Consider the following 21,425-nt stretch of genomic DNA (forward strand, 5'->3'; position numbering starts at 1 on the left):
TAAAGGCAAGATGTAATGTAGTATGCATTCTTTTCATACAGTGAGTGGTCAACATCAAACGTGCAGTATGAGGTTCAAAATGAAGCAATTTTTTGGATAATTTTAACATGTTGGTGAAGGTAACACGAACTAATGGTTGGAAAAACTTTCGTTTAGCAAATTAAGTGAGTAATATTTATGTTAACGTGTAAGTTCCCAGTCAGCACAAAAGATAATTTAGACGGAAATTTTTCTGGTAATTTGGGGCAAATTTACCCCAGTACCCTTCTTTACCACGCTATTACTCGCGTGCAGAATTGCCAACAGCGAAGTGTAAAAAATATAAAGTGAGTAATTTATTTCATTGTATGAGGTTGAGAAAAGTTTAAAGAAGAAAAGTAAAGTTCAATATAACCACAGCGACGCTGTAGTGATACTTTTCAAACTATTTTAGATTTATTTTCGCAAATAGTTTCACTTCATATGCCTACACGCTATCGATGAAAGGCTATGGTCATTAACAAAAATTCAATTACTTAAAAATTACCTGATTATTTTCGTAGATAGATAGAGGAGAGTACCTACTAATTTTCATCGGATAATTATTTTCGTTTAAATTTTATGAAAGGTCGAGTTCAAATCTTGACAGTTGGCTATATTGGATCCTCAACTGCGATTTGCGACTAGTGGACTAACGTACGAGTGAACAAGTAAACAATGAAGGAGGAACGCGACTACAAGTGCCGAAGTAAAGTGCCTGGTAATTATAATTTCTATCTATTTCTGGAGCATGAAGTAAACTAAACTAAGTTGCCTGATACAATGCTGAAAATAGTTGAATATAATTCAGTTGAAAATTTAGCCAGAGAGTTGCATCACTTTTTGTTGAGACGCCATGGTGAGGCAATATACTTTTTAATAACCAATATTGTTGGATATATGTGTGGTACATCTATATTGCGCAAAACTGTTGATGCGCATACGCACGTTGGTGTACGCACGTTGGTGTGCGCACGTTGGTGAGCGCACGTTGGTTACGCACGTTAGTTGGCGGGAGAGCCAGTCCAGTCAGTCTCTCGCAGTCACTCAGTAAGTTGGTATGTGAGCCTGGTGTGTTACCATGGGCCCAGGGGGCCATGGTGTGTAGCAAGGGAATGTATTTTCTTTGTTGGCAATAGAGCCCAATTACTTAATCAATTAAGTTTTACTCAAATCTGTTAACCCGAGAAACCTGAACAAATATAACTGAAATTTGGTTCCCTCAACCTCTGCTAAAGTATAGAGCTCTTTATTTATAGTGATTTCATTGAAAATTTCAGGTGAAAAACTTTGGAGAAGCAGTTTTTAGGATTCTCGTTTGGGTGAATTGTTTCCTCGTAAGCATGCCATATAGGAGTTCGGCGTGGAAGCTGTTGTCACCAAGTGCTTAACGGAAGGATTTTAGTTAAAAGTTTAACATTGTTTCTATTTTAAAAGAAATCAAATTGGCAATTCCTCTCATAACATAACTGTTATTTCTTTCAGTCATCTCTCTTTCTTCGAGTACGTATGTCCTCATGAATGTGGGTTTAATTTTTGGTACTATTTCTCTTTCACCAAGTGGTTATTTCCTAATATATGTCGTGTTTGTATATTTAGTTACTTTTCTTCATTCAATAAACAGTTATTTTACAATATCAATGTCGATTTCGTTCATTTATCGTGCATATGAAAGCCTACAACGCATTGAAATTAGGTACTGTTAGTTCACAATAGCACCGATAGAGGGAGTATCGTCATGTTTACTTTGAAGCTCCACAGATGGCTCTAATGTCGCATCGGGAAGTTTTACCCGGAAAAAGTACGAATTTTACCCGTGTTTTACCATGAAATTACCCGAATATTACCACTTTAATTTACAGATATTTTACCCATCACCATGCAGGTTACCCATCTTTTACCACAATTTTACCCGTGTAAAATTAGGGTAATAATGGGGTAAAATATCTTTTGTGCTGACTGGGTTATTACTGGCTCCAGGTCAATCATTGCTGCTTTATCAATTTTATAGTTGCTTTCATGTAAAATTGTAAAAGACGTTTATTCATACCACCCATGAGTGAAAATAATTTAGTACTAATCAAGTAGTATGCTTGAACAATTCCACTAATTAGTCATTTCACTGCTTACTCAAGGCATTACTGCCTTTAAAGGATCAAAGTTTTTAAAAATTCCATTTTATATTTTAAGTAGTATCAGTCACATATGTCAATCGTCACTGAATATGAAGGTTGATTGAGTCCCAACTAGCACAGATTTTGCCTTATCCCTAAATACGAGGATATTATACATATATGCCGCGACGAAACCTATCTGAAAGCAGAGATAAAGTATGAATAATCCACGCCGTTTTTTGGGATAAATCGGAGATGCACTTCCGCATTTTTGGAGATATGCCTATCCTTACGCCGTATAATTGCCGCTTGGTGGCAGCTGTTTCGCGTACGATCGCTGCGCTGCCACGCGAGATTCATGAGAACTACGTGAAAATAATGTAATAACCGTAATAACATAAATTGGCTTTCGATGAGGAAAGATTCAATGCATTATTTTTCATCATTGTATTTTATTATATTACGGTATCCCATATAGCATCAAATATGCCAGAGACATCTCACGAGGCATATATGACCACTCTGTCTATGAGGTCTGTATGCCTATGAGATCATATCTCGTGAGATTCCTCTGAGATATTTGATGCTACATGGGATACTGCAATACAATACTGTATAATAACATACATGATGAAATATAATGCACTGAATCATTCACCATCGAAAGCCATTACCGCACTAGTCTCCACAATGAGGTTTTTTTTCACTATGTTACACATTCACGCAAGTTTAGGAACATCCCAAAAAATCCGTTAGAAGAAGGTGGAAAATAAACAAAATTATTGCTCTAAAAACGATATATTTAATGAATGATTCATCTTGAAACGATATACAATACACTAGAACGCGGAGCAGTCTTTATACCTTCATCGGTAAACCATAAATCTTACTGTTCAATTCCGTACATCACATTATAGAGGAGACTGGTGAATTACCTTACGTAGTATGGTTTCTAAAAGCACAAATTCGAAATCCATTACCGTTATACCCAAGAATTTGGCAATTACGATCACTAATACCTCGCATTTGTTAACAAATCACAGCACTGTCGATGATTCCTTCATTAATATCCACGGCAATCCGGGATGTTTTGATGTGTCGCCACAACAGGGAACTTGCATATATTTCAGATATAATCAATAGCCCCAAAATTATATAAAAATATATGTTTGCATACCTCGGTGAAAGTTTTTTTATTATTTTATGACGTGGTTTGCGATATTTAATGCATCAAAGTTCACGAGAATTTTCAAATGCAAGTGAGAAGCGAAAACGCCCGATGATTGGCTGGTAGAAAAGTGACGTCATAGTTCAGTACGAGGCACGGCGGCACGGCCATAGTATAGGTTGCATACTTGAATACATGCGACGGCGTGGTTATGATTCATTTATTGAAGTGCAGACGTATCGGAGTTGTTCATTGTGACTTCAGGGCTATTATTTGATCTATTTCTCCTCCATTGAAAGCGATAGATTGCGTAAAGATGAAGGCATATGGTTATTCTTAGGCTGATCCTAGCAAGCTTCCTGTTACTGATTCTATCATGATAACAGGGTATTTTAGTGAAACTGTAGACTTCGTCGGCTCGGAAAGTCGATGCCGAGAAATGGAAAGGTAGCTGATGTGCATCTGTAATGTTTAATAGTTCATAACAAAGTGAGACTTGCGTATAATACTGGCGAAAGCGTATACTCATGTGAAATGTGTATTCTTTTGGCAGTCCGGTAGAGTCTTATGGTGAACTTATTTCCACCTCGAAGCTGTCGATGATACTTTCAACTTAAAAATACCTTGCCTGGAGGGCGACAGGATGCTCTGAGGAAGCCAGACTATTAATGTTTTCAATTTAGTAGCGATAATATAGACGAACTTCCAACAAAATCTACCATCTTGTGACTCAAAACCCCGAAGCCACTTCCTATTCTGCAGAAAGAATCGGTCATCGCACTTCGATCAATTAAACACAACGTCTTCAGGTGTTAATAAGTTACTTTTGAAATGAAATACTTCCTAAATTAGCATTAAAATGTGCATGTTTTCCAAACAGAGTCTTTAATACATTTTGGGAGCTTTTCTCACGATATATCTGAAACCTTCTCTAAAGGCGAGCTCATCGTCATTGCGATCGGTTGTCACTTAAAAATTCCGTATCGGAAATCCTAGAGGGATGACTTTCGACGATGACCGTGATCACCTGCACTCTCACTATCACTGGAACCCGTGGTGAAAATATCATCCCAATCCAATATCTATTTGCTTTTAACTGGGGAAAGAGCAACATAGAACTGCACATTCTTTGGGCAACTTTGGGTTTGACTTTCCCTCAAACACACCATTTCCCCTGTGGTGCACATCAGTCCTATCTTTATACGATGGCCTGACAACCTTTAAATGGATCCTTGGTTTATCCTGACAACCAACTAAATGGAAATTGCTAATCCACACATGTCCATTCTTATCTCCATAATTTCCAAATCAAAGGCCGCGGAACATTCCTCTTGTGACTCAACTTTTTTTTGAAAAGCAAGCAACGGCGCAGAATAAAATCAAAGAATGCTGCGATTCATTTTTTGTGACCACCTCTGGATTCCATTTTTTTCCATCTACAACTTCCTTTATCTTTCGGGGTAAACTATGGGACAATATAATGTTTAAATATTTTCATTAATTTATTACAAAATAAAAGTTCTAAAAGCCATTTTATTAATCCGCACTGATGAGTGTAAATTAATGTGGAAGATGAATGCTGTAGACGTAGTAGTTTTCCTTAGGTTGAGTTGCAAAGTTCATGAAGTTGACAGAACGGCTAATTTTTCGGTGCGCGGAGTCATTTATTGCACTGACCGTGTCTACATTTTTCAATTTTTTTGTAATAAAATAAATCAGAATTTAGGATGAAATTTCCTTTAAAATGGCGTATAGTTCATTTTTATAGCATGTAGTGAAGCCAGGATATAAATTTGCAAAGTACAGCGGCACATCATTTTGACGCCGACAGAAGAAAACGCTGTCTTCTTGGCTGGCACTCGAATGCATGAGGATCAACGTTGCTCTATATTTTCATATTTCCTCCCTTGATTTTAAACATGGAATTTTCTATGTCCTTCCGTAACTGAAATTGAACAAGTGCCTTAATAATTTGAGTCCATCGTAACCATCGAGAAACACCTATCTCGATTTTTGTTCGGAAGTTGAATTTTTATTCTACGGCGGCCGAATTATCAAAAAATCTCAGTTTCAAGTTATTCAGCCAATGAAATATGGAAATATTATTTATATTAAAGTTATCTTCGCTCACATAGCACACGGGTTTATCATTCCGTTTATTATACTCTTATTTTTCCGTAACGCTCATCCCGACAGACGGCTTGCATCGAGGCTTTTCTTCTAATTTCCTCCGTGGGAATGCAGACGAAAATTTTTTCTGGGGTGTTATTGCACAGAGAAACAATGCACCACTTGTAATTTTTCCTTATTTCACCCACGTTCTCCTTTAAACGCAACGTGGCTCCTCCAAACCTGCAGTTACTGGGCTTGGATCTTGGACTCGTACTGAACTATGACGTCACAGCCAAAGATTAGTGGGGGCGGTATTTTTTAGCCCGCGAAACTCGGGCGACTTTTGGGAGTCATTTTCTAGGGTATAAACTGAATTTTAAGCGGAAAAAAGTATATTGCGGTACTAAGTGTTTACTGTAGTACATCAGCATACTGTTTATAAAAAGTATGCAATTTCCCTACTGTACGTACCGGCGTAGCCCACATCGAACTCAGGCACACAAAAACGATGCTTAGGTCGCATTATCACTTTAACTATTATTGTATACACAAAATAATCAACGATTTTTACTCACAAACACCACTATACACAACACCAAAAATGTAAACACGAAGCCACTATAATGGCTTTAACGGTAATGGAGGACTTCAGCGCTACTCTGCGGCCAATTTTGGCAATATGGTACCATGACATCCCCTCCCCAAACGCTTGAAATCGTGGAAAAAAGGGATATTACATATGGAGGATAAGCTTATCCCCACAATATCTGATTTCTCCAAGGATAAGTTCAAATCTGTGCTGGCTGGGGTATGCCTGCGGACTTGATTCTCCTATGTACTATAGTGTTCCATTGCTGACATAGAATTCCTTATTTACATTCTTGATTACTTGCTCCATGTTGTAAGATATTAATAGCCAATTCAGAATATGAATAACAGGGGTAGGCCTTCCATTACCTTACTCTGTAATTCCTTCCTTCTATCAGCCCTTCCATCAGACAGTCATGTTTCATTATCTGGCTGATTACCACTCCATTTTTTAATTAAAAGTGATTCTGCTAAGGTTAGTTCAAATATTTATAATTTTAAAACAGAACTGTTTAATTTTATTTATTTCTTGAAATTACATTGCTAAAATCCAATTTTTTGGCATAATTATTTTTATCACCCATGCATTATTAATGATTATTTATGCATACCATTGTATGTATGTCCCTACAAATATGAAATGGGTACTTTGAAAGGGCCTAACATAATGAGATAGAACATTAAATTAGGAGAATGAAGTACCCGTGACAAGAGATAACTCTACCTATCTTCATGTTGTTAACTGTATTTATACATTGTAAGGGACATGCAAAGGAAGTGGGAGTCTTGGGCAGGAAAGGAAAATGAAGGAACTACCTATATGGATTTTCATTGGAATAATATAATTTTATTCAAGACTAAACTAGACCCATTACAATGGAACAGTACAGTATATGGAGGTGTGTTTCGGAAGAGCTTTATGTATCAGTTAGAAAAATACACTAAAGGGATAAGCAGAATCCCATTTATTAAGAAGTAGAATTACTCAGCAACCACGGTTTGCCTCAGCTTGATATTTTCAAACCATAATATGCCTTGAGATGAAGCTGCCAATTTCAACATAAGATACGTTGTGATAAACTTGGTAAATAAACATTTAACTTACATACCTTTACGTTTAATGAAAACCATATGATCTATTCCGGTTTCCGTACAATTAGCCTAACTCTCCCCCGAACTCACAGTCGGAACATGGTGCAGTCGATACCACCCAATACGTATACTCTAGGAAATCAACCTTTGTCATAAAAAGATGTCTTACATCTAGCAGTATTTTCCTCTGAAATTGGCAACTTATGTTTACATTTGTAACGAGGTATCAATGCCACCAGGTCATTACTGATGCTCTGTAACGGTTACCAAATATTTTGAACTCAATACCTTATAACACTTCCCCTCCAAATGGAAAATTTTCATTCATACAATTTCCAAACTAAGGAGAAATCATACCTTAATTATTCTCAACACCGTCCCCTGAGCAACTCCGGGTAGATCGCCACAAACGAGATTTAATACTGTGTTACATAATCAAAGCGATAATATAAATCTTGCGTAAAAATACCAAATACCTGGAATGACCCGGAGGCATAAAACCTAAAGGCAATTAGCAGTTTTAACATATACGGAATCGTCAGAACACGATTGCTTAAATGTTCACTCCATTCAGAGGGTAAAATAACGTCTGTTACGGTTCATATTGTGAAGCGATACCTCTGGAGAAATTCCTTTCTGAATAGTAGTACTCAATGATATTCTACCAGCTATCCCTTAAGTGTATTCGTCCAACATAAATATACGACTCTTTCAACACATACCTTGAAAATTCAGCATCCATTTCATAACAACGGTTGTTTACTTACAGACTTAACGCTTTTTTCGTTCTTTTTATACGTTTCCTCATAACAGGCATATATTATGAAACAAATAAATATCATCACGTTAAAAAGCGTAATTTTTATGGAATTTTGATCGCATACTGCAAAATGTGTCCGGAAAAAAATGACAAAATCCGGAGGTTAACAACGCATTCCGCCATATTAGGCCTTGAAACAGTTCCTACAATTTAGAAGGGTGGTCTGATCCATGCTCAAAATAGTAGGGAGAAATTCGGTAAGCTTGTAGATGGAGTTGATTCTACTAAGAAGGAGGTACGTTTAAAAAACGCTTGGAGGTTGATTTCCCCCTAGTAACACGTCACACAGGAAGAGTCGTTCCTCTAGGAACGTCTTAAAATACGGCCCTAACAGTTATCGGGAAATACATAGTTACAAATTACCTTAGTGATAATCGTGGAATACAAAAAATATTAAACCGTAACTTGCTTCTCCATAATGTATTATTTACTAGACGCTCATCCGAAGTACAGGTACCTGGCAGCCGGTGCAACATTTACTGACCTGCATTACAGCAACACAATGAGAATAAGTACAATCAGTAGATCTGTATGTTTGGTATGCAATACCCGATGGGATGCACTAAAATCTGAATTTTTGCCTCAACCAACAGAAGAGAAATAGCAAATGGATTCAAAAAGGCTGTTCACTTCCCCAACTGTCTGGGTGTGGTCAATGGGAAGCACGTACAAGGGAAGAAGTCTCCTCACAGTGGCTCAATGAACCTTAACTGCAAGGGCTACTTTTCTATTGTGTTAATGGCAGTTGTCGATTCAGATTTACGTGTATTGATGTAGGGGCCTATGGAAAAGACTTCATCCATTTTTCAATAAACCACTTTTTTATGATGGTCAGCAAGAAATTGAATATCCCACCCCTGTGCCCCTTAAATGCCACTAGTAGTGAATGGGAGATGAAGCATTTTTGCTGTCTGAATACTTGATGCGACCACATGCAGGAGACAACCTTATGGAAAAAAGTGGGTACATGTTCAAATACCATTTATGCCAAGCAAGAAGATACGTTGAATGTGCATTCGATATTTTGTGCAATAAATGGAGAATTTTTCGTAGAGCCTCAAATGTGTCAAAACAATTAACCAAAGACATTGTGAAAGCATGCGTGATTCTTCATCATGTAGTGCAACTGAAAAATAGGTTCAGATCTGAAGAAATATACGTGAAGCAAATAGATTTCCATGTTGTCCACCGACAAGTACAGCAATCAACATAAGAGATCGTTTATCAGAATACATACTTTGTTGGCCTTGATGGGGCATTGTCATCGAAAATAAATAAAATAAATATATATGGCATGAATATTATTTAAGTAATAAAGTACTGCCTTATCAATTTTGCATTTTTCTTTCTTATCCATAAAAAAAATAGTCTTCTAAAAATTGCTTAACTTCTCTCCATGCTCTTTGCTTTCCCACCCTGTCTTTGAAACAATCTGCAGCCTTGTCCCACAAGCAAGCTCTCCACTAGTTCCATTAGGGTTGCTGTATCGTACTTAAAACTGCCCATTTTCGGGAATGAAATAGAGCCACAAATGAGTGATTACCACAAGAGCAACGACACGAATGAAAACAATCACCTCTCTGGCACCAGCAAAATAGACCTCCGTGGGCAAGTATAGGAAAAGAAACATTCTAACTGACAACTGGTACTGGTGCAGGCTTCTGACTTCCTGAGGTCATTGCTGGCTGCACTAGCAGTTGCTGGCGATCGCACCGGCAATGATGCCGGACCAGACTACGTGTGTAGGCTTCCATTTGATTACTTAAGTTGCAAATTTGCACCTGCCGGGTGCCGGGTGCAAATTTGCACCCGGCATCGGTGCCCCTAATGGCTCTGGCTTTGCCAGTGCATGTGAAAACGGCCTAACACATACTATATCCTTTAAGTCAATTAAAATGCAATTAACTGAAGTTCACTGTATTTGCAGTTTCAATATCAGACAAAAATCATACTTTTCAATAGTTCTCCTTTGCCACTCCTAAAAATCATGGAAAAGCAGATTAGGAACATAATTCAAAAAAATTTTTTGGAATACTTGAAAACCACTCTGGATTAGTGTAGTTTCCATCATCAAAGAAAAAACTAAAGGCATTGATTGCGATTCGTTACCCACCATTAGTGTATTCATAAGATGAATACACATTAGTTGGTTTTAGAAATCCCAGTGAAGACAAATGTTAATGGTTAATTTTAAACTCATTTGAAAAAGGCCAGATTGGCGGCCATGCGAAACCACTCCATGTGACGTCACAGGGACCTAGTTTCTAAACGAGTAGATAGGAATTTTACATCGTCTGAGATTACCAATGCATGCATGAGGCACAGACTTCAGGGAAACACTTGTAGCAGGAGTCCGTGTAGGCTGCTAACAATGAAGATTCGATGGAATGGTTTGGACGATGTTTATTGAATTGTGTACAATTCTACACTGAACTGCCGGCCGAAAGGCCGCAATATTTATTCAGTTTGCCAACTTCCAGTATGTTCTATCTTACTGTTCTTGAACATTAGAGAAACTTCTATAAGGGAATTCTAGAAGGCCAGAAAAATTAAGTAACAAAACTTTCCGGCACGGAGAATCGAACCCGGGCCGCCCGCTTGGGAGGCGACCGCGCTACCGCTGGGCTATCTGGACTGTTGGAAGGAAGCGATGACGGAGCGCGCTTTAACTTGCCTCCGGGCAAGCGGTGTGGCGGCGAGGCAGGAGGTGCGGCCGCCACACACTTCTTAATAATCACCTATTAAAACTGCCAGTTGTCAGAAAGTTTCCTTCGTTTGAAAAGGCATTAATAATCCTTATTTAAGCCAAGAGCTATCTGCTAGCAGCCTGCATCACAGCGGCTCACAATATCCTCGCCCCAAGGTCACCTCACACGGCAACAGCTGGAACCAGAATGATGTCATACGGGCTTGAAACATCATAACATCATTCATACTTATAGCTGTCTCGTTTTTGTGCAGTTGAAAATTTTCACTTTTCAATTAATTGCGAAAAATAGATACAGTCATTTAAAAATCTATAAACATGAAATGCATACTCCAGGAGTGTGATCAATTTAGGCAATAAAAAAATAATAGGAAACCACCCTATTAGAGGAAGCATTGGGTAGATTAGGAGGAAGCATTAGAGATGTTTTGGGTACCCAACCCAAACTAAAACCAGCACTTTCTCCTATTTTCATTGCTCTCAAGTGAGCTATGCAAGTGACAATCTGTTTCCTGGTATTTCTTGAGTTTTTCGACTGACAAATGGAGCACTAATCATCACGTGCTCCACTAACCACTCAATTAGTGGGTTAAAAAACTGAAAAAATTTCAGCCACTCAAACACACTATTTTGCAATTTTTTTGAGTTATAAATCAATAAAAACACATTAATGAAAAAAATCGAGATAATATTCCTCATTTCTACCATTTGCTATAGAATAAATTTAACATTTTGCACTTTTCCTGGCATTTGCTGCTTCCCACAATAAAAGTAATCCTGGACAACAGTAACTGATCACCCTAAAGAGAATACATGCCTATCAATTTCAAAATTCCACTCATTGGATACCTTCAGCCATGATGACTTATTTCCACTACGCTCACAATTAAGATTGGCAATCTTTCCAGGCAGAGGAGAAATAACATTAATGTGGTGTATATGTATATGTAACTTACTTTATTTCATGAGTCTTTCACGGAAGTACAAAAATGAGTTCTTTCCTAAAATCCCACTCAAGTAATTACATAAGCAAAATCAATGAAAATACACACACACAGGTTAAAACTGTTAGTATAAAAATATGCAATTTCCAATTCCAACATCCAAACAGTTCTGCAAATACCAGCATTTACTCAATAGAGCAAATAAAGTCAACAGCACATTGAAAGTGAAACAGTCTTATATGAATATATACAAGTTGCCATCTCATCAAAATGCATCTAACGCCAAGATAAATGGCTGAAAAAAAATGTGCATCAAATACTTGGAGGCTAACAACAGGAGGAGCAGTTAGCATAAAAAGGCAGCAACCTAATTTGCATTAATTTACATGGTGCTGGTGGCAGATCTAATAGGCAATAACAGGTATGCTAGGCACTTCTATATTTTAGTAGCTCTCACTCGGCCTGCCCAGATTCGTGATCGGCATAACAAGGGATTCCAAGCCATTTCCTCACGGATGAGTCCATGAGGTGATGGACACCATGGTCAATTGGCGAGACAATGAGGGGAATGCAAGCAATACCTATACGGCCGTCTCAGTCCATTTGCGAGTGATTTTGGGCCATTTTGTAGTCTTCTTGAGCAGGTACAAGGTGCCAGCACATACCCTATTGATGGTAAAGCCAGGAATTATAACCGACACAAGTCTTTGCCTCACCACTGTGCTCACAGCAATTTTTGCCACCTCAGATGATCTAATACTGTCATCAGAAAATGGACGCTGAAAAAAAGCAATAATTCAGGCCTAAATTCTTTAGAATGAAGTAAATAAATATTTCTCATATAACAATATTGATCTTCAATACAAAACTAATCATTTGAAGTTGACATAAATTACAGGAAACCATCCATCAACATGACACGCACTCCGAAAAAATTGAAGCCCTTTCATACATAGGTAGTAGGCAAATTATATTCATCACACGGCCAGGACAGAAACAGAGAAAAATGGAATAGGCTATAAGAAATGACTTACAATAAATTTCCTATCAACACAGCTCATTAGCTCTGAACCCATAAAAGTTTCAGATGCTACAGCCACGCAACTGTAATTTACAGAAATTGCATGGCATTTAAGTGTTTCAGGTTTTAATTTTTTGTTCAGCATGGCACCTAAAATATCAAACAGAAATTCCAAACAAACTCTCAACTTTACTTCAACCTTTTCTCTGACCATTTCATCATATACTGTAGGAATATTAAAGTCATTGGCGAATTACGGTATTGGTAATAACAACAGAAGGACTGCAAGCACCATATTGGCACATTTGACTTTTTTTGTTTTTTTACCCCTCATATTTCAAGACTGTTGTCAAGACCTCAAGAAGAGGCTGTTTAAAATGGGTTGGATAAAGATGATTTGAGGAACGCATTAGCCAAAGAAAATATGCTTTAATTAGGTAAATATAACTTAATGATTGGGTGAGGCCTGTAACCAGGGATACAAAACTCTGTTAAATACATCTTGCCAGTGCTGAGGGTGAGGAAGCTAGGACTAAAATGAACAGGGAAGATGAGCCCGCCGACCAAATATTGGAGGGATACAAGGCTAAGAGATGGCATCCCAAGTTTATGTCCAACCCTGGAATATAAAACCATTCTAGATCGAATTCTGTTTCAGGTGTCACAAAACGGGACCCACTGTGAGAGAATGCCCTAAAGCACTAAATGCTAATGTGAGAGGTACTATTCTGTGCTACACTTCTTGTGGAGGAGACGGATATTCACCATCCGGGTGCATCAAGACTGATGAAAGGGCGCATAACAATGGACTGCTTCAAGTATCACTTTGAGAATGAACAAACCTGGCGACGGTGACTTCATGAAATATTTGCAGAAATCCAAGAACAGTGATGCTAGAGTAGAAACGAACAATGACGAATGTGAGAACAGCGTGAAACTGGGCAGCAGGGCATGAGAGTGAGCAATAGAGAAGAGCAATAGTAGAAGCCTTGGAAAGGGCTCAGTCTTGTATGGTCGGAGTGTGTAGAGATAATGCAAATGGGTGGTGCATGGACAGAGGTTGTAATGTCCCAAAGAGAGAGAGAGTTGTTAGAGAACTTTATAGGCCAGCTGAAGGGACAGTGGAGGTTGGCAAAAGGTAAAAAATATCAAGGGAATGGAGTGGGATCCGTGACAATGAAACTGAGGGATGAATTAGGTGGGTGGACGGAGCATTTAAAGAAGGTATATTGGATACTAGATGCAAGTGGTAATCTAATACATATCAGCATTAAAAATAGACAAGAAAGGGATGGAATTTATTATTGGCAACAGGAGTTTCTGTGCATTTGATACAACTAATGAAAATCAAGAGATTTAAATTTAGTACCACGACGTGTACGCTTTTTTTGTAGACTGTTACAAACCAGAGGAGTCATTTGAGAATTTGAGAGGCCATCGTCAATCAGTAAGGGGGCACTCCAGAGAGGCTAATCAATTTTTTTCTCGTAACCAACAGTTTCCATTGGGCGATCAGATTTATATTTTTTGATGAATTTACGTCTACAAATAATTCCAGATGTCCTTGCAATAGAAAATGCTCAGGGGTCAGCGCATCTAGATCAACAGGATTGGAGCTGATTGGTTTTATAAGTCGAGAATTAAGAGTAGCTCCGACCTGTGCAAGTACAGGATAGAATTCTTCGTATGTTAAAATCTGATGACCAACATTGCGGTTTATAATTCCTTTGTACAAATAATCCCAGTAAGACGACCCTTGGGCTTTTGAAAATTGAATGCAAATCTCAAGCATAATGCTGTTGTTCTCCTTAGTTTCGAATTTGACGAAAATTTGGTCAGCAAATCGTCCTCCCTATCGACCATTCGAGAAATTAAAACTGCTACTTCTACTTCTTCTTCCAGCTGCAAGATCTGACATTGGGTGTCTCTAATTACATTTCTCGACAGCCACTCTGACTCCGCCAAGCAAAATGAATCTGTATTTTTGGCAGCTTGATTCACCTCTCCCACAAAGCAATATCCCCACAGTGTCTTGATGGCACTCTGAGTACCCCAGTAGCGGATACAGAAAGAACTCAAGGGGGGACGCAAAAGATATCTTGAGTTACTTTTACTTTTATAGTAACAAAAAATAATCAAGTCACATAGTGTAATAAAATTTGAATTTAAGAAATACATACATATGGCAGTGAGGACATTTATCGGAAAGGGAAAGGATTGGTTGAGAGGGCCGAGGGTGGGGGTTAAGCACGGAATGGAATGGGGGCAGCCTTGATTTGGGACGAGGGTTTTTTCTGTGAGGATAGGTATCTGTTAGGACAGTGCGGGGTTAAAGTGGGTGAGGAGACGAGAGCTAACGAAGGTAGCTGTGTTGAGGAAGAAAGAGAGGATTAGCGGGGTACATTGAGTTTTCCTAATCACAATAGTCTATGGTAGTCATTGAGTCCGGCTGTGTATGGGATAATGATTTCCCCGAAGGACATGGCATGGGTCACTGGGGGAATTTTGGTAGTACCCTTTCTTGGAAATTTTAACGGCACACAGGTGGAGAGGCACTTTTAAATTTAAAGGTTGTCACTGTAGGAGTTCACTGATGGGGAAGGAAATAAGAGGGAAGTAGGGGGGAGCACTTGTTCGTTTGCAAGGGGGGTGTTGTTCTTTAAATGTTGAATTATCTCCACCGTTTCCAGGGCATCGAGTCTCCTCCTGTTTCCTTCTGGGTGAAGGATGTCTGTCTTGAAATCACTTTTGTGTTTGCAATCTAATAAATGATTGGCCAAGTTGGATTGTTCTTTTTTCTTCTTGAAACAGTTGTGATGCTCTCTTACTCTGATCTTAACACTTCTCTCTATTCTGCCGATGAATTTCATACCACAATCATCACACTTTAGGCAGTATATTCCACTTCTTTTTTCTGGTGGGAAACGATCTTTGCAGTTGGGTAACAATGTTTTGAGAGTTGAGGGGGTGTAATATGCAATTCTGTATTTTTCTTTCGAGAAGCAGGAGGTAACAGAATGAGAAATATTTCCTAGGGGAATCCTGCACCAATTTTTTGGAGTGTTGATAGGGGAGAGCGAGGATAACACCATTGATAAGGCCTGTTTCTTCCGGACTTTATTGAGGACGTTATCAATTATTGCTGGTTGATAGCCATTAACCTTTGCAATGTGCTGAATGATTTTCCATTACTTATTGTAATTCTGTACACTGAGAGAAATTTTTATGAGCCTATTGATTAAAGAATGAGACGCTGCTGTCTTGTGGTGTCTTGAGGTGTGTGTGGTGTCTTGAAGGGGTGGCATGTTCCGTGGGAATGATAAACTCGGTGGAGGTGAGTTTGTGGTAAATATCAAAGAGATGTATTCCTTCATTTAGTTGAATGTTTAAATCTAAATAATTAATTGATTTATTTCCTACTTCCATGGTAAATTTAATAATGCTGTTCTGAGAATTAATAAAAGTGAAAAATCGTTCTAACTGCCTAGTGGTTCCAGTCCAACAGTCCACATATGTGCACCAATAGTGAACATGTTTAGTTAGAACGTGATTGGAATGAAATAATTTTGACTCAAAATTATCCAGAAACATTTCTGCGAGCAGGGGTGAAAGGGGTGATCCCATGGCAAGTCCTTCTAATTGTTGATAGTAATTATTATCTTAAAGGAAGTAGTTTTGATTGAGGCATGTGTTAGTAAGTTCCAATATCTCTTCAATTACTATGAGATTGACATGGTTATTTTGTAGGTGGTCTTTAATGGTTGGTGGCACTCACGGTCTTAGTGGCACTTCATTTATTGGGCCATTCAAGAATAAACTGTTGTCATCAAAGGAGATCAGTTTGGCATTGTGTGGTGCCTTTACATCCCTGATTCTCTCAATTTAGTGTAATGAATTTTTTATGCCATACTTTGGGATGAATTTCGTGTAATCTTTAATCAGGTGGTTCAGTTTTGCTGCTAGTTTATGTGTAGGTGAAGGAGTGCTTGAGATCACTGGCCGCATTTGGAAGTTAGCTTTGTGTAATTTGATCAAATCATACAACCAGGGTGGGAGGGTTTTTTTTTTGCAATTACCAGCTCTTTTTTTTGTAAATGTGCAGTTTGTGCCGTGGCTGCTGGGGGTAAGTACTCAGCTTCTCTAAAATTAAATTCAGACAAATTTAAGCAGTCAAATTTGTACAGAACACTTTATTAATATAAGTATGTAATATCTATTCCTTGTAATTTCAGGATGGCAGTCAAAGATGCAAATGAATTGAGCAGCCATTCATTACCAAGACTTTCTGGTCATTTTTATGGTTATAATCATGAGTATATTTCTATTTAATAATTTTCTTTTCTTTTCATATCTTATTGTCATTTATTGTGATCCATGGCATTAGGACTTAAGCTTCATCAACAAAAACAAGGTGGGCATACGTGTGGCAACTAGACAAATAGCACTGAAGCAAATTTTGGTGGTTTTATGTTAAGTGCCCATTGATGTGCAGAATAGGATTTGTCAATTTTTCTCATAGAACCTATAAGTGCTTCGATATCAATTTTTTTAGTACTACCATCAACTTTGTTTACATTAAGGAAATGGAACGTAACAAATTCAGTAAGTGTCTGTTAGTAATATGGTCTATCTTTCCTTAGAGTAGTCAACATTGGAATTAGTGTAGTTGTTTTGGCCACTGTTATATCTCTGGCGTTTTCAGGTTGGATCAGTCAACAAATCTTCACAAACACTTAAAAAGGGAACTATGTATATATCTTTGCTAATTGGCCTGTTTTGATTTTGTTTAAACTTATATTTGGTGGTGCCCAGACCATAACTAAACACATAGGTTCAAGACAATTGGGAATAGAACAAGTATGTGGCAATAACACGAACGATCTCTGGAAACTTCTCAAACCGCCATCTTTATTCGGCGTACCACTTGTACCACCTTAACCAAATTACATATTCATACATAACCAATGACACACCTCCCTCCGAAATCTTTCACACCTTTAGATTTCTTTTTGAACAGTACAATATAATTACAGGATGAACAATTATAGATTAATTCTTTGCACTGGTTTAACCATTCTTCCACTCCTAGTAAGTACAACATTCTTATTAGTTGCTCCGCTCTCATGAGCCATACAGTTAACATTTTCATGCATTTTTCCACTAACATTTGGTACATTGACATGTTCAGGAATTATAAAATTTTCCTTTACAGTATCACTCCCCATATGGTTTAAGTTAGAAACATCTTCATACAATGGAAATAGACATCTCTCATCACTTGAGGTTTTTGACTTTTTCAATTGATAACTATTACGTCTAACCACTGATCCAGTTCTATCTACCTTAATCCAATATGATTTTGGTTCATCTGCCTTTTTTGTGATAGTTGCTTTTTCCCAACAATTGTCTTTTGAACTTCTAACCACTACCTTCTCCCCCTTAAAAAATTCCTCCTCCTTCCTGTGAGCTTGCTTGTTATACCATCCTTCCATCTTACTTTGTCTTGTACACAGTTTTTCATACACATCCATTTGTATTTCGGGTTCTAACTGGCATAGAGATATTGGCAACCTAGACCTCATAATGCGACTATTTAGTACTTGAGATGGTGAGGCTCCTAAGCTAATGATTAGACTGTTATTATACTCCATTAGAGCTTCATGAAAATTAGAACCATCTTCAAAACACTTTTTTAACAACTTTTTGCCAACACTCACTCCTTGCTCAGCTCTACCATTACTTTGATGATAATGAGGGGTACTTGTTCTAAGAGTAATATCTCTTTCTTGGAAATAACTTTGACACAATTGTGACATGAAAGGTACATTGTCAGCTATAACAGTCTTTGGAAAACCTGTCCATTTGAATATTTGTTGCATAGCATTTATTACTGAATGTGCTGACTTATCTGGGATAATAGATACTTCTAACCATTGTGAAAAATAATCAACAATGACTAAAAAAGACTTGTTCCCAAATTGAAATAAATCTGCTTCTACCTTTTCAAATCTAAATTTCGGCACAGAGTGAGGGGTCAATTTCTCTTTGGTTTTAAATGGCCTAAACTTTTCACAGGGTCTGCATTTCTGAATATACTCAGCAATCTGACTTGACATGCCAGGCCACCAAAATAATTGGTTTGCTTTGGCAATACTTTTATTTACCCCTGTATGTCCCTTGTGTACAATATCCAATACATATTGCCTCATTGATTTAGGAACAATGATTTTATCACCAAGATAGAGCATTCCTGCTTCTACAAATATATCACATTGTTTGTTGTAATAAGGTTTACACTCATTACCAACCTTCTCATTTTTGGGCCAACCCTCCCGGCAATATTTAGAGATCAACATTAACGTTGGATCTTTGGACGTAGCTAGTCGAAATGAACGTTGACGTTCATCTGACATTGGAAGGTGTTTGCTAATTGAATGAACCATTTCAAACATTTCAGGGTCAATTTCAGGTTTGTCATGAGTAGCTCGTGATAACATATCTGCAAAGTGCAAATATTTCCCCGGAACATAGGTTAATTCAAGATCATATTTCAGTAACTTCAGCCTGAGTCTTTGTAACCTTACTGAACCGATCTTACAAATTGGTTTTTTCATCACAGATAACAAAGGTTTATGATCTGTTTGAACCGTAACATGTAGACCATAAATGAATTCATGGAATTTCTTTACTCCATAATAAATACTAAGTAATTCCTTTTCACATTGACTGTAATTCACTTCACAGTCACTCATTGTTCTTGAAACACATGCTACTAATTTATTCTCATTTCCACATTTAATAAAGAGACAACATCCTAGTCCATCCTTAGATGCATCACATTGCATAATTATTGGCTTACATGGATCAAAGGGAACTAAGGATGATGCTTGTGAAATTTTATCTTTAAGATTGTCAAGGACCTTATCATGATTAGGCAACCATTTAAATTCAACATTCTCCTTCAATAAATGAAATAATGGTTTCATGACCTGATTCATATCTGGTACATACCGTCTTACATAATTAAATGAGCCTAAAAGTCTTTGCAACTCTTTCTTATTTTTTGGACTCTTAAGTGACTTTAGGGCATCTACTCTTTGAGGATCAATTTGCATCCCTTGTTCAGAAATTATTTGTCCCATAAATTTGACCTTAGATTTCTTAAATTGCATTTTGTCTCCATTAAATTTGGCATTAACCATTTTGGCAGTATTGATCACATTTTGTAGGGCTTGATCATGTTCCTCATCAGACCTTCCCATGATAAGCAAATCATCTCTACACACAATGACATTAGGTATGCTACCAAAATATTTCAACACTTTCTCATCAAATAAATCACCTGAGTTACTTAACCCATAAGGTAACACTTTGTAACGATAAACACCAAACGGTGTAGCAAAACAACATAACCAAGATGATTCAACATCTAATAGTAATTGATGAAACCCTTCTGACAGATCAAGGGTTGTAAAAAAATTTTTCCCTCTACATTTCATGCAAATATCCTCCAATTTGTATGGAATCAAAGGTTTTCTAACAATAATTTTATTTAGATCTGACGGATCCAAACACAGTCTCAACTTCTTGTTTGATTTCTCAATCAAGACAATTCTATTAACAAATGCATTATCACTCATGTTCTCAACTTTGCATATAGCACCTCTTTTTTCCAATCGATCCAATTCACACTTAAACTGATCCATGAGGGCATGCGGGACTCTGGATGGAGGATACAATATTTCTCCTACCTTGTCTCTGATACTTAGTGAACACTTGTCCGGAAATTGCCCATGACCTTGGAATACTTCTTTGTTCTCTGAAATAAATTTACTTTCAGCACTAAAATTTAACATATCTGGCACTTTTGCTTTCTGAGCTTTGATTTGGTGCACTTTTTCATTAGTTTGAGTAACCCTTTGAACAAGATTTAACGCACAACACCCTGGTAAACCCAATAAAACTTTACATTTCCACTCAACAATCATAAAATCAAGACATGACTGATTGTTAGTTGATTTGCAACATAAATTTACAACACCCAAAGGTTTTTTCTTACTACCATCAAAACCTTCTAACTGGACATTTGTTTTACGTAAGCTTACTGGTTTATCAAGTTTCTCCAAAATACACAAAGGCATTACATTTACTTCCGATCCTGGGTCTAGCTTCATCTTCACTTTCTTACCTTCCACATTTAGTATAGCAAACCACTCGGTAACATTTTGAGTAATACTTTCAACACTTTTCACACTTTGATCACCCTTTGTCACATTATAAACAACATTCACATTTTCACAAAATAATAGAGACGAATCAGATTCATTCTCATCGTCTTTTTCTACACTTTTCACAGCTTTTACCTTACACGAGACGGCAAAGTGATTTTTCAACCCACACTTTCGACATGTCTTCCCGTAAGCTGGACATTGACGAATACCATGTTCTGTTTGACATCGTGTACACTTAAATATTTTCTTCTGAAACACTTTACCTTGGGGTTTTGAATTGCTTTGCCTGTGTCTGGTTTTTACAGCATCCACTACTGTACCTGCTGTGTCGCCTATTTCTTCCATCTTGTTTGCCTGTTGTCTGCTCCGTTCCGTCGCTCGACAATAAGTTTCTGCCTTCCTCAATGTTAAGTTATCAACTCTTAACAGACCTTCACGGATAACTTTATCCCTAATACCATGCACTATTTTATCCCTCAAAATTTTCTCCTCAACTGTTTCTTCATCCGTTGTATCGTTATAATTGCAAGATTTAATTAACTTCCTGCATGCTGTCATAAACTGGCCAAAAGTCTCACCTTCATTTTGCTTCCGATCCATAAACAAGTAT

This window comes from Ischnura elegans, chromosome 2 (assembly GCF_921293095.1).
Source record: "Ischnura elegans chromosome 2, ioIscEleg1.1, whole genome shotgun sequence".
Classification (NCBI taxonomy): Eukaryota; Metazoa; Arthropoda; class Insecta; order Odonata; family Coenagrionidae; genus Ischnura; species Ischnura elegans.